This window comes from Arachis stenosperma, chromosome 2 (genome assembly GCF_014773155.1).
Source record: "Arachis stenosperma cultivar V10309 chromosome 2, arast.V10309.gnm1.PFL2, whole genome shotgun sequence".
NCBI lineage: Eukaryota > Viridiplantae > Streptophyta > Magnoliopsida > Fabales > Fabaceae > Arachis > Arachis stenosperma.
The window spans coordinates 99,981,922-99,995,760 of NC_080378.1; the positions used below are offsets into that span (position 1 = coordinate 99,981,922).

Genomic DNA, 13,839 nt, shown 5'->3' on the forward strand with positions numbered 1-13,839 from the left:
GAAGAGTATGTACCTGTGATTCCACCAAAGTGGGACTTTTCTCCTAAGCCGATTCCTGATTTTCCACAACATGACGAGCCGACACTACCAGACTGGGGTAGCTCCTATATACGCGAATGGACCTGTGCTCGTGAATGATTTTGTACATAGTGACAGTAATGCTTCTCATAGTTCTGAGGGTATAGTTGTAGCTGCTGACGAGGAGGAGGAGAAGAATCCTGAGATAGAGATAGAGCAGGATGAGGAGATGGGTGAGCCTCATAACGATCTACTGAACGGCCACGTGTAGATATAGGCTGACAACGGTAGGGGCATTCTTTTGATGACACTCTAGTCTGACATTGACTTTTGCTTAGTCTCTCACTTGTGTTAGCACACCTGAGAGCTAGGAGTTGTAGAATGGTTAGGCTAGCCTGGGCGCCATCTTAGCGGCTTTTTGTATGGGCTAGGCCCTGTGAGTGTCGTGTATATATTAACGATGTAGGTTTGACAAGGATGTAAACTGACTTGATCTTTTGTAAACACTACATGTGTTGTTATAATGTACATGATGTACATGTTTCTTGATGCTTCCTTATTATTTCTCTCAACGTACGCTTATTTATTTTACTCCATCGCTCACAACGATATAAGTTAAGTAGAAAAAAAATTACTCATAAATTGGCTACGTTCTAACAAGGAACAAGCTCATTTGTTAGATAATAGTTAATAATTAGGAAGGAAAAGTTGGTAACACTTAGCTTCTTGTATGACCATGGCATACTGGAGTTGGATCGTTATAATTTGGTATCAGAGCAGTTCGTTTACAGTAGAGCTTGGGGAGTGGACTGACTATACTTCATTGCATATTCTGCTTGTGTGTCTCATGTTGTTAGGGTATCTTCAAGATACATTTGGCATGAATGTCTATGAGTGCTCATTTTGGGAATGTTCGTGCCTAACTTGAGATATTAAGACTGATCACCTTAATGTTGATTGTTTGGTGCGGATAGGACCTTAATGACTGCGAATAGGCATAGTTTAATCGAGCTCCGAATGACAAATCAATGTGAGGCACAACTATCTTCATAGCTGTTATGATCCCATGGCTATGGCTCTATGAGATTTGGATGCTGTAAGGAACGAACGCTTGTTTTACTTGTGGGAAACTTGGACACTTAGCGAGGAGTTGCCCAAACAGATTTGCTCAGAATCCAATGCGATCCCAGCAACAAGGTCGAGTGTTTGCTATGACTGCTGATGATGCTATGCAATCAGACGCCCTGATCCAAGGTCAGTGTTATGTCAAAAATCGATTTCTAACTGTACTGTATCATTCTGGTGCATCGCATTCCTTTATTTCCTTAATTGTTGCTCGTGAGGTGGGACTAGATTTCTCTGAGTTGAAGTTTGATCTAATTGTCCATACACCTGCATCCCAAAATGCTTTGACTAGTTTACTGTGCCTACAGTATCATTTGCTATTAGGAATAGAACTTTCATACATGATCTAATCTGTTTGCCTCTATGTGGTCTAGAAGTTTATCTAGGATTAGATTGGTTATCTAAATATCATGTTTTCCTTGATTGATTCGAAAGAACTGCTATTATTCTATCTGATAGTTTAGATATTAAACCATTTCTGTCCTATACTTTATATTTAAATTTTGTAAGAGTTACCTTAGATGGGAGCGATTGTGAGGAGTACATTCTGTTAGTGGCTAGCTCGAATGACAGTGAATTAAACCTAGAATGGATCTGAGTGGTGAAGGAATTTTCTGATGTTTTCCTGGACGATATTCCTAAGTTTCCTCCTCAGCGAGAGATAGAGTTCAGCATTGATTTAGTACCTGGAACTGGGCTGATTTCTATAGTACCGTATCGAATGTCACCAGTAGAACTTGCAGAGTTGAAGAAGCAGTTAGATGAGCTACTTAGAAAGAAGTTTATTCGTCCCAGTGCATCACCTTGGAGAGCTCCAGTATTTCTAGTAAAAAAGAAGGATGGTGGAATGAGGCTTTGTGTAGATTACCAACAGCTAAATAAAGTCACTATCAAGAACAAGTATTCATTTCCACAGAATGATGATCTGATGGATCAGATGAAAGGTGCAACTATGTTCTCAAAGATTGACTTGCGGTCGAGTCATCACCAAATTTGAGTAAGCGAGCCAGATATACCAAAGACTGTGTTCAGGACTCAAAAAGGATTATAGTGCTGAGACATATGGGAATAGAAGAAATAGAAGTTGTAAGACAAGATCGTAGTGGTCTATGGAGGTACAAGAACAGAATTTGTGTGCCTAGTTCTGGAGATTTATGACAAAAGATTCTTGCAGAAGCTCACCAAAGTAGATTTTCTATGCATCATGGAGTGACAAAGATGTATCAAGATTTGAAATGAATGTTCTAGTGGCCGGACTTAAAGAAAGAGGTAGCTGATTGGGTCTCAAAATGTTTAACCTGCCAGAAGGTGAAGGTGGAACATCAGAAGCCGTCAAGAACCCTACAACCCTTGGAAATACCACAATGGACATGGGAGTAGATCACTATAGATTTTGTCATGGAATTGCCAAGGACCTTAACAGGACACGATGCAAATTCCTTGGTTTTCTCCTAACTAACCGAGGTATAGAAGCAAATTCAAAAAAGTGTAAAGCTATTCTACAAATGCTGAGTCCTACAACAGCAAAAGAGGGGCAGCAACTCATAGGCAGGTTAGCACCTTTATCACGCTTCCTGCCAGCAATAGCCAACCGATCACACAACTTTTTTCGAACATTACGGAAAGGGAACAAGTTCCATTGGAATGAAGAGTGTGAGGAGTCCTTTAAACAATTAAAGGTCCTACTAGAAACACCTTCAATACTTTAGAAACCAGAGATCGGTAAACCACTTTACTTATATTTATCTGTCTCTAACCATGCTATAAGTTCAGCTCTTGTTACAAAAACAGGAAAGATACAACGACCAGTTTACTTCGTCAGCAAAATTCTCACCCCATCCGAGTAAAGGTATCCTAGAACCGAGCAAATGGCACTAGCATTGATAACCACTGCTCGGCGATTGCGTCATTACTTCCAAAGCTATACAATAATAGTTCGGATAGACCAACCACTTCGTCAAATCTTAACAAAATCATACATGACAGGAAGACTAATTCGATGGTCAATAGAACTTTCTGAGTTCGATATACAATATCAAGAAAAACTGGCCTTAAAATATCAAGTATTGGCTGACTTCATTTCGGAATTCACAAGCTCAAAAATAGAAGACAGAATTCCCGTTTGGACCCTACATGTGGATGGGGCTACCAATAATGAAGAAAGCGGTGCAGGAATATTGCTCGAAGACAAAGTGGACACTGCCATCGAACAATCATTAAAATTCTTGTTCACAGTGAGTAATAACCAAGTAGAATATGAAGCTCTAATTCCCGGGTTCAGATTGGCTATTGACCTTCAGGTAACAAAAATCAAAGTTTATTGTGACTCCCTTTTAGTCGTCCAGCAAGTGAATAGTACATTCCAGGTAAGAGATCTTCTGCTTGAGCAGTACTGGCTCACAGCTCAGGACCTTATTTCGAAATTTCAATTCTTTGAAATCATTCACATTCACCGAGAACATAAAACTAGGATTGATAGCTTATCAAAACTAGCAACAACTAGGAAGTACACACATGTACCAATTCTAACACAACTTACATTGGATAATCCTAGTATCATTATAGCATGTGTGTTAAGTACATCACAGGATGAAGATTGGAGGATACTTTTCATCAAATACATCAGGGATGGAACCATACCGAACTATACCACAAACCCAAGATCATTTCGGCGCAAGGCAAGCTTTTACATCATTGTGGGAACTGAGCTATTCAAACGAGGATTTTCTCAACCCTTTCTGAAACAACGATGCACAGCTCATCATGAATGAAATCCATGAGGTAGTCTACGAAAATCACACTGGAGGACGCAGCCTCGCAACCAAAATATTACAAGCAAGGTATTACTAGCTAGTGCACGAATCCCCACACTTTCGTACAGCTGTACCAGCAAGTGCACTGGGTCGTCCAAGTAATACCTGAGGAGTCAAGGTCGATCCCATGAGGATTGTGGTTTGAAGCAAGCTATGGTTATCTTGCAGATCTTAGTCAGGCGAAATCAGAAGGTTGTTGGATACGAAGTTGTATTAGAATTATTGGAATCAGTAATAGGGATGTAGTTGAGGATTGGAGTTGCTTTGTCTTTCTAAATTAACTTTGGTATTACTGTCTTCTTTGCTTGTGAGTGATTTCTTCAATGGCAGGCTATATGTGATTGACGCCATAGGCCATGGTCATCAATCTCCTCTGCTCTAGATCAAACGCCATTGGCCGTGGTCATCCAATCTGACGGAGGGTGAAGCTCTAGCAGTTCATTCTCTTGGCGATCCTACTCAAAACACCACAGAAAAGGTCGAATCTTCTGGATCAGTGAATGCTGCTTCTTTGGATTCTAGCCTATACCATAGAGACCCTAATCTCCCCAGAAATCGGCTGAATTGGTGTCTCGAGAAGTGGTGCACGAAATTGTGATCATCAATGGCGCCATTAACATGGTACGCTCATTGCAATCTCAACTCTTTATCACAACTTCGCACAACTAACCAGCAAGTGCACTGGGTCGTCCAAATAATAAACCTTACGCGAGTAAGGGTCGATCCCACGGAGATTGTTGGTATGAAGCAAGCTATGGTCACCTTGTAAATCTTAGTCAAGCGGATTCAAATGGTTATGGGTGATATACGAATAAAGCATAAAACAAGGATAGAGATACTTATGTAATTCATTGGTGAGAACTTCAGACAAGCGAATGGAGATGCTTTGTCCCTTCCGTCTCTCTACTTTCCTACTGTCTTCATCCAATCCTTCTTACTCCTTTCCATGGCAAGCTGTATGTTGGGCATCACCATTGTCAGTGGCTACAATCTCGTCCTCTCAGTGAAAATGTTCAACACACCCTGTCACGGCACGGCTAATCATCTGTCGGTTCTCAATCAGGTTGGAATAGAATCCATTGATTCTTTTGCGTCTGTCACTAACGCCCAGCCTTCAGGAGTTTGAAGCTCGTCACAGTCATTCAATCATTGAATCCTACTAAAAATACCACAGACAAGGTTTAGACCTTTCAGATTCTCTTGAATGCCACTATCAATTCTAGCTTATACCACGAAGATTTCGATTAAGGAGTCCAAGAGATAAACATTCAAGCCTTGTTTGCTTGTAGAACGGGAGTGGTTGTCGGGCACGCGTTCATAAGTGAGAATGATGATGAGCGTCACATAATCATCACATTCATCAAGTTCTTGAGTGCGAATGAATATCTTGGAATAAGAACAAGATGAATTGAATAGAAGAACAATAGTAATTGCATTAATACTCGAGGTACATGATGAGCGGATAATTTATACACTTTTTGGCATTGTTTTTAGTATGTTTTTTGTATGATCTAGTTAGTTTTTAGTATATTTTTATTAGTTTTTAGTTAAAAATCACTTTTCTGGACTTTACTATGAGTTTGTGTGTTTTTCTGTGATTTCAGGTATTTTCTGGCTGAAATTGAGGGACCTGAGCAAAAATCTGATCCAGAGACCAAAAAGGACTGCAGATGCTGTTGGATTCTGACTTCCCTGCACTCGAAGTGGATTTTCTGGAGCTACAGAAGCCCAATTGGCGCGCTCTCAACGGCGTTGGAAAGTAGACATCCTGGGCTTTCCAGCAATATATGATAGTCCATACTTTGCCCAAGATTTGATGGCCCAAACCGGCGTTCAAAGTCACCTCAAGAAATCCCAGCGTTAAACGCTGGAACTGGCACCCAAATGGGAGTTAAACGCCCAAACTGGCATAAAAGCTGGCGTTTAACTCCAAGAAGAGTCTCTACATGAAATTGCTTCATTGCTCAGCCCAAGCACACACCAAGTGGGCCCGAAAGTGGATTTTTATGTCATTTACTCATCTTTGTAAACCTTAGGCTACTAGTTTTCTATAAGTAGGACCTTTCACTATTGTATTTTCATCTGAGGACTTTGGTAGCTATCTTCGTTTTATGCTATCTTAGATCATTGGGAGGCTGGCCATTCGGCCATGCCTAGACCTTATGCTTATGTATTTTCAACGGTGGAGTTTCTACACACCATAGATTAAGGTGTGGAGCTCTGCTGTACCTCGAGTATTAATGCAATTACTATTGTTCTTCTATTCAATTCCGCTTGTTCTTTGTCCAAGATATCACTTGTTCTTCAACTTGATGAATGTGATGATCCGTGACACTCATCATCATTCTCACTCATGAACAAGGTGACTGACAACCATTCTTGTTCTACAAGCAATCAAAGCTCTAGTGAATATCTCTTGGATTCTTGATAACACGATGCATGGTTGATCGCCTGACAACCGAGTGCTCGCCTGACAAACGAGCCAGCCATTCCGTGAGATCAGAGTCTTCGTGGTATAGGCGAGAACAGATGGCGGCATTCAAGAGAGTCCGGAAGGTCTAACCTTGTCTGTGGTATTCTGAGTAGGATTCAATGACTGAATGACTGTGACGTGCTTCAAACTCCTGAGGGCGGGGCGTTAGTGACAGACGCAAAAGAATCACTGGATTCTATTCCGGCCTGATTGAGAACCGACAGATGGATAGCCGTGCCGTGACAGGGTGCGTTGAACATTTCCAATGAGAGGATGGGAGGTAGCCACTGACAACGGTGAAACCCTTGCATAAGCTTGCCATGGAAAGGAGTAAGAAGGATTGGATGAAGACAGTAGGAAAGCAGAGAGACGGAAGGGAAGGCATCTTCATGCGCTTATCTGAAGTTCCTACCAATGAATTACATAAGTATCTCTATCTTTATCTTTTATGTTATTTTCGTTCATCATCATATCCATTTGAGTCTGCCTGACTAAGATTTACAAGATGACCATAGCTTGCTTCATAGCAACAATCTCCGTGGGATCGACCCTTACTCACGTAAGGTATTACTTGGACGACCCAGTGCACTTGCTGGTTAGTTGTGCGAAGTTGAATAATGCCATGGAATTGAACCACCAAGTTTTTGGAGTTCATGACCGGGGATTATGAGAGTTGTGAAAAGTATTGTTCACAATTTCGCGCACCAAGTTTTTGGCGCCGTTGCCGGGGATTGTTTGTGTATGGACAACTGACGGTTCATCTTGTTGCTTAGATTAGGTATTTTTTTTTCCGAAATTCTTGAAAATGAATTCTAGAGTTTCATGATGATTTGTTGAAGTCTGGCTGGCTGAGAAGCCATGTCTAATCTCATTGGACCGAGGTTTCAACTTATCATCACAAGAGCTTGTTGATTTTTATCAATCTTGCTTTTGGAGCAGTGATCTGCTAAGGCTTGGCTGGCCTTTGGCCATGTCTAGTGTTTTGGACCGAAGCTTTCTTTGAAAGCTTGGCTGGCTGTGAAGCCATGTCTAATTCCTGGACCGGAGTCTTAGACTAGCATTGCACTGATTCCTGGAATTCTCATTAAGAATTTTGATATCTTTTTCCACTTAATTTTCGAAAATCACAAAAAAATTTTACAAAATCATAAAAACCAAAATATTTTATGTTTCTTGTTTGAGTCTAGTGTCTTATCTTAAGTTTGGTGTCAATTGCATACATTCATTCATGTGTCTTAAGGATCTTCAAATAATTCTTGATGATTTCTTACTCTGATCTTTGAATTCTTTTGACTTGATTGTTTATGTGTCTCATATAGTGTCAGTAGTATACAAACTGCTAAGTTTGGTGTCTTGCATGCATTGTTATTTCATTCTTGTTGCATTTTGATTATTAAAAATCCAAAAATATTTTTAATTTGTGTCTTTTCAAGTCAATAATACAAAGAATTGAAGATTCAGAACATGCTGCAGAGGAATTATACAGAAAAAGCTGAGCATTCAAAAATGCCCAGTGAAGAAGACAGACTGGCGTTTAAACGCCAGCCAGGGTACCTGGTTGGGCGTTTAACGCCCAAAAAGGGTGCATTTTGGGCGTTAAACGCCAGAATGGATACCATTCTGGGCGTTTAACGCCAGGATGGCAAAGGGAGAAGATTTTGTTTTCAAATCAATTTTTTTCAAAGTTTTTCAAAATCAAATCTTTTTCAAATCATATCTTTTCAATCAAATGTTTTCAAAATCAATTTCTTTCCTTTTTCAAAGATACTTACTAACAATTAATGATTTGATTGAACATCTCAAATTTGTTGCCTTTTCTGTTGAGAAAGGTTTAATGTTTGAATCATATCTTTTCTTGTTAGGCAAGTCATTAATTTTTAAAAATCAAATCTTTTTAAAATTATTTTCAAATCATATCTTTTCAATCACATCTTTTTAAAACCATAACTTTTCAATCAAATCTTTTTAATCACATCTTTTTCAAAATAATTTTCAATCAAATCTTTTTGATTTCTAATTTCAAAATCTTTTTCAAAAATCACTTGATTTCTTTTCCACTTTCAATTTTCGAAAATTATCAATCAATTTTTAAAATGTTTTTGACATCTTTCTAATTAATTTTCGAAAATTCTCTTCCCTCCTTCTCACATCCTTCTATTTATGGAGTACTACTCCTTCTTAATGCACAATTCGAACTTTATCTCATCAAGTTCGAATTCCTCTACCTTCTTTCTTCTATTTTTCTTTTCCTCTGACACCTCAAGGAATCTCTATACTGTGACATAGAGGATTTCACATCTTCTTGTTCTCTTCTCTTTCATATAAGCAGGAGCAGAGACAAAGGCATTCTTGTTGAAGCTGACCCTGAACCTGAAAGGACCTTGAAGAGAAAGCTAAGAGAAGCCAAAGCACAACTCTCTTTAGAGGACCTGACCGAATTCTTCAAAGAAGAAGAACACATGGCAGCCAAAAACAACAACAATGCCAACAATGCAAGGAAGGTGCTGGGTGACTTTACTGCACCTACTCCCGACTTCTATCCCTGCCATTGGAGCAAACAACTTTGAGCTTAAGCCTCAATTAGTTTCTCTAATGCAACAGAATTGCAAGTTCCATGGACTTCCAATGGAAGATCCTCATTAGTTTTTAGCTGAGTTCTTGCAAATCTGTGACACTGTCAAGACCAATGGGGTAGACCCTGAGGTCTACAGACTGATGCTATTCCCTTTTGCTGTAAGAGACAGAGCTAGAATATGGTTGGATTCACAACCTAAAGATAGCCTGGACTCTTGGGAAAAGCTAGTCAATGCCTTCTTGGCAAAGTTCTTTCCACCTCAAAAATGGAGTAAGCTTAGAGTGGAAGTCCAAACCTTCAGACAGAAGGATGGAGAATCCCTCTATGAAGCTTGGGAAAGATACAAACAATTAATCAGAAAATGTCCCTCAGACATGCTTTCTGAATGGAGCATCATAGGTATTTTCTATGATGGTCTCTCTGAACTATCCAAGATGTCTTTGGATAGCTCTGCTGGAGGATCTCTTCATTTGAAGAAGACGCCTACAGAGGCTCAGGAACTGATTGAGATGGTTGCAAATAACCAATTCATGTACACTTCTGAAAGGAATCCTGTGAACAATGGGACAAGTCAGAAGAAAGGAGTTCTTGAGATTGATACTCTGAATGCCATACTGGCTCGGAATAAGATATTGACTCAACAAGTCAATTTGATTTCTCAAAGTCTGTCTGGAATGCAAAATGCACCTGGCAGTACTAAGGAAGCTTCCTCTGAGGAAGAAGCTTATGATCCTGAGAACCCTTCAATGGAAGAGGTGAATTACCTAGGAGAACCCTATGGAAACACCTATAATTCTTCATGGAGAAATCACCCAAATTTCTCATGGAAGAATCAAGAGAGACCTCAACAAGGTTTCAATAATAATAATGGTGGAAGAAACAGGTTTAGCAATAAGAAGCCTTTTCCATCATCCTCTCAGCAACAGACAGAGAGTTCTAAGCAGAATACCTCTGACTTAGCAACAATGGTCTCTGATCTAATCAAAACCACTCAAAGTTTCATGAATGAAACAAGATCCTCCATCAGAAATTTGGAAGGAGAAGTGGGTCAGCTGAGCAAGAAAGTTACTGAACTCCCTCCTAGTACTCTCCCAAGTAATACAGAAGAAAATCCAAAGGGAGAGTGCAAAGCCATAAACATGGCCGAATATGGAGAGGAAAGAGAGGAGGTGGACGCCACTGAGGAAGACCTCAATGGGCGTGCACCAATCTCCTCTGAGTTCCCCAATGAGGAACCATGGGAATCTGAGGCCCAAAATGAGACCATAAAAATTTCATTGGACTTACTTCTGCCTTTCATGAGCCCTGATGAGTATTCTTCCTCTGAAGAGGATGAGTATGTCACTGAAGAGCAAGTTGCTAAATACCTTGGAGCAATCATGAAGCTAAATGACAAGTTATTTGGAAATGAGACTTGGGAAGATGAACCTCCCTTGCTCACCAAAGAACTGGATGACTTATCTAGGCAGAAATTACCTCAAAAGAGACAAGATCCTGGGAAGTTTTCACTACCTTGTACCATAGGCACCATGACCTTCAAGAAGGCCCTGTGTGACTTAGGGTCAAGTGTAAACCTCATGCCTCTCTCTGTAATGGAGAAGCTAGGGATCTTTGAGGTGCAAGCTGCAAAAATCTCACTAGAGATGGCAGACAACTCAAGAAAACAAGCTCATGGACTTGTAGAGGATGTTCTGGTAAAAGTTGAAGACCATTACATCCCTACTGATTTCATAGTCCTAGAGACTGGGAAGTGCATGGATGAAACCATCATCCTTGGCAGACCCTTCCTAGCCACAGCAAAGGCTGTGATTGATGTTGATAGAGGAGAGTTAATCATTCAAGTGAATGAAGAATCCTTTGTATTTAAGGCTCAAGGATATCCCTCTATCACCATGGAGAAGAAGCATGAAGAGCTTCTCTCAAAACAAAGCCAAACAGAGCCCCCACAGTCAAACTCTAAGTTTGGTGTTGGGAGGCCACAACCAAACTCTAAGTTTGGTGTTGAACCCCCACATTCAAACTCTAAGTTTGGTGTTGGGAGGTTTCAACATGGCTCTGAGTATCTGTGAGGCTCCATGAGAGTCCTCTGCCAAGCTAATGACATTAAAGAAGCGCTTGTTGGGAGGCAACCCAATGTTTTATAATTAACTATTTCCTTTTGTTATTTTATTTCTTTTGTAGGTTGATGATCATGAAAAGTCACAAAATCAATGAAAAAAGCAAAAACAAAATGAAAAACAGGAAGAAAAACAGCACACCCTGGAGGAAGATGTTGCTGGCGTTCAAACGCCAGTAAGCCTAGCAGTTGGGCGTTTAACGCCCAGTCTGGCACCATTCTGGGCGTTTAACGCCAGAAAGGGGCACCAGACTGGCGTTAAACGCCAGAAAAGGGCAAGAACCTGGCGTTAAACGCCAGGAATGGGCATCAGCCCGGCGTTTAACGCCAGAAATGGCTCAAAACGTGGATTTTGATGCCATTTGGTGCAGGGATGACTTTTCCTTGACACCACAGGATCTGTGGACCCCACAGGACCGCCACCAACCCCACCACCACCCTCTCTCTTCTTCCCCCATTCACCAATCACCTCAATACCTCTTCCCCAAAAACCCTTCCCCTATCAAATCCCATCTTTCTCTTCACCACTCACATCCATCCTTCATAAACCCCACCTAACCTTCCATTCAAATTCAAACCACTTTCCCACCCAAACCCACCCATAATGGCCGAACTCCATCTCCCCTCTCTCCTATAAATACCCTTCTTCATTCCTTCATTTCACACAACCTAAACACCACTTCTCCCCTTCTTTGGCCGAATACAAAGCCATTCCCTTTCTCCTCATTTCTTCTTCTTCTCTCTTCTTTCTTCTTTTGCTCGAGGACGAGCAAACCTTTTAAGTTTGGTGTGGTAAAAGCGTTGCTTTTTCGTTTTCCATAACCATTTATGGCATCCAAGGCCGGAGAAACCTCTAGAAAGAGGAATGGGAAGGCAAAAGCTTCCACCTCCGAGTCATGGGAGATGGATAGATTCATCTCAAGGGTGCATCAAGACCACTTCTATGAAGTTGTGGCCTTGAAGAAGGTGATCCCCGAGGTCCCCTTTTCACTCAAAAAGGGTGAATATCCGGAGATCCGCCATGAGATCCGAAGAAGAGGTTGGGAAGTACTTACCAACCCCATTCAACAAGTCGGAATCTTGATGGTTCAAGAGTTCTATGCCAATGCATGGATCACCAAGAACCATGACCAAAGTATGAACCCAAATCCAAAGAATTATCTTACTATGGTTCGGGGGAAATACTTGGATTTCAGTCCGGAAAGTGTGAGGGTAGCGTTCAACTTGCCTATGATGCAAGGAGATGAACATCCTTACACAAGAAGGGTCAACTTTGATCAAAGGTTGGACCAAGTCCTCACAGTCATATGTGAAGAGGGCGCACAATGGAAGAGAGATTCAAGAGGCAAGCCGGTTCAATTGAGAAGGCATGACCTCAAACCCATGGCTAGAGGATGGTTGGAGTTCATTCAACGCTCAATCATTCCCACTAGCAACCGGTCCGAAGTTACTCTAGACCGGGCCATCATGATTCATAGCATTATGATTGGAGAAGAAGTGGAAGTTCATGAGGTCATAGCTCAAGAACTCTACAAGGCGGCGGACAAGTCTTCCACCTTGGCAAGGCTAGCCTTTCCTCATCTCATTTGTCACCTCTGTTATTCAGTAGGAGTTGACATAGAAGGAGACACCCCCATTGATGAGGATAAGCCCATCACCAAGAAAAGGATGGAGCACACAAGAGACCCCACTCATCATGAGATCCCTGAGATACCTCAAGGGATGCACTTTCCTCCACAAAACTATTGGGAGCAACTGAACACTCCCTAGGAGAATTGAGTTCCAACATGGGACAACTAAGGGTGGAGCATCAAGAACACTCCATTCTCCTCCATGAAATTAGAGAAGATCAAAGAATCATGAGAGAGGAGCAACAAAGACAAGGAAGAGACATTGAGGAGCTCAAGCACTCCATAGGATCTTCAAGAGGAAGAAAGAGCCGCATCACTAAGGTGGACCCGTTCTTTAATCTCCTTGTTCTTTATCTTCTGTTTTTCGAATTTTATGCTTATGTTATCCATGTTTGTGTCTTGTGTCATTAGTGTCTTAGTGTCTATGCCTTAAAGTTATGAATGTCCTATGAATCCATCACCTTTCTTGAATAAAAAGTGCTTAATTGAAAGGAAAGAATTGCATGAATTTTGAATTTTATAATAGTTTAATTATTTTGATGTGGTGGCAATACTCTTGTTCTCTGAATGAATGCTTAAACAGTGCATATGTATCTTGAATTTGGGTTCATGAAGGTTGGCTCTTGAAAGAATGATGAAAAGGAGACATGTACTGAGGATCTGAAAAATCATTAAAAATGATTCTTGAAGCAAGAAAAGCAGTGAATACAAAAAAAAAATCGAAAAAAAAAAAAAAAATCGAAAAAAAAAGAAAAAAAAGAAAGAGAAAAAGAAGAATAAAAGTTGTGATCCAAGGCAAAAAGAGTGGCTTAAGAACCCTGGACACCTCTAATTGGGGACTTTAGCAAAGCTGAGTCACAATCTGAAAAGGTTCACCCAATTATGTGTCTGTGGCATGTATGTATCCGGTGGTAATACTGGAAGACAGAGTGCTTTGGGCCACGGCCAAGACTCAATAAGTAGCTGTGTTCAAGAATCATCATACTTAATAGGAGAATCAATAACACTATCTGGATTCTGAGTTCCTAAAGAAGCCAATCATTCTGAGTTGCAAAGGATAGAGTGAGATGCCAAAACTGTCAGAGGCA

The 13,839-nt window shown here is 40.7% G+C and overlaps 1 non-coding gene across 1 annotated transcript; it reads right to left on the reverse strand.

The window, feature by feature from the left end:
* Nucleotides 1-9,276: 9,276 nt before the first annotated feature.
* Nucleotides 9,277-9,384, reverse strand: LOC130963910 (small nucleolar RNA R71). The gene has a single exon (XR_009080027.1). It is a non-coding gene; the product is annotated as a small nucleolar RNA R71 (small nucleolar RNA).
* Between the last annotated feature and the right edge of the window lie 4,455 nt (nucleotides 9,385-13,839).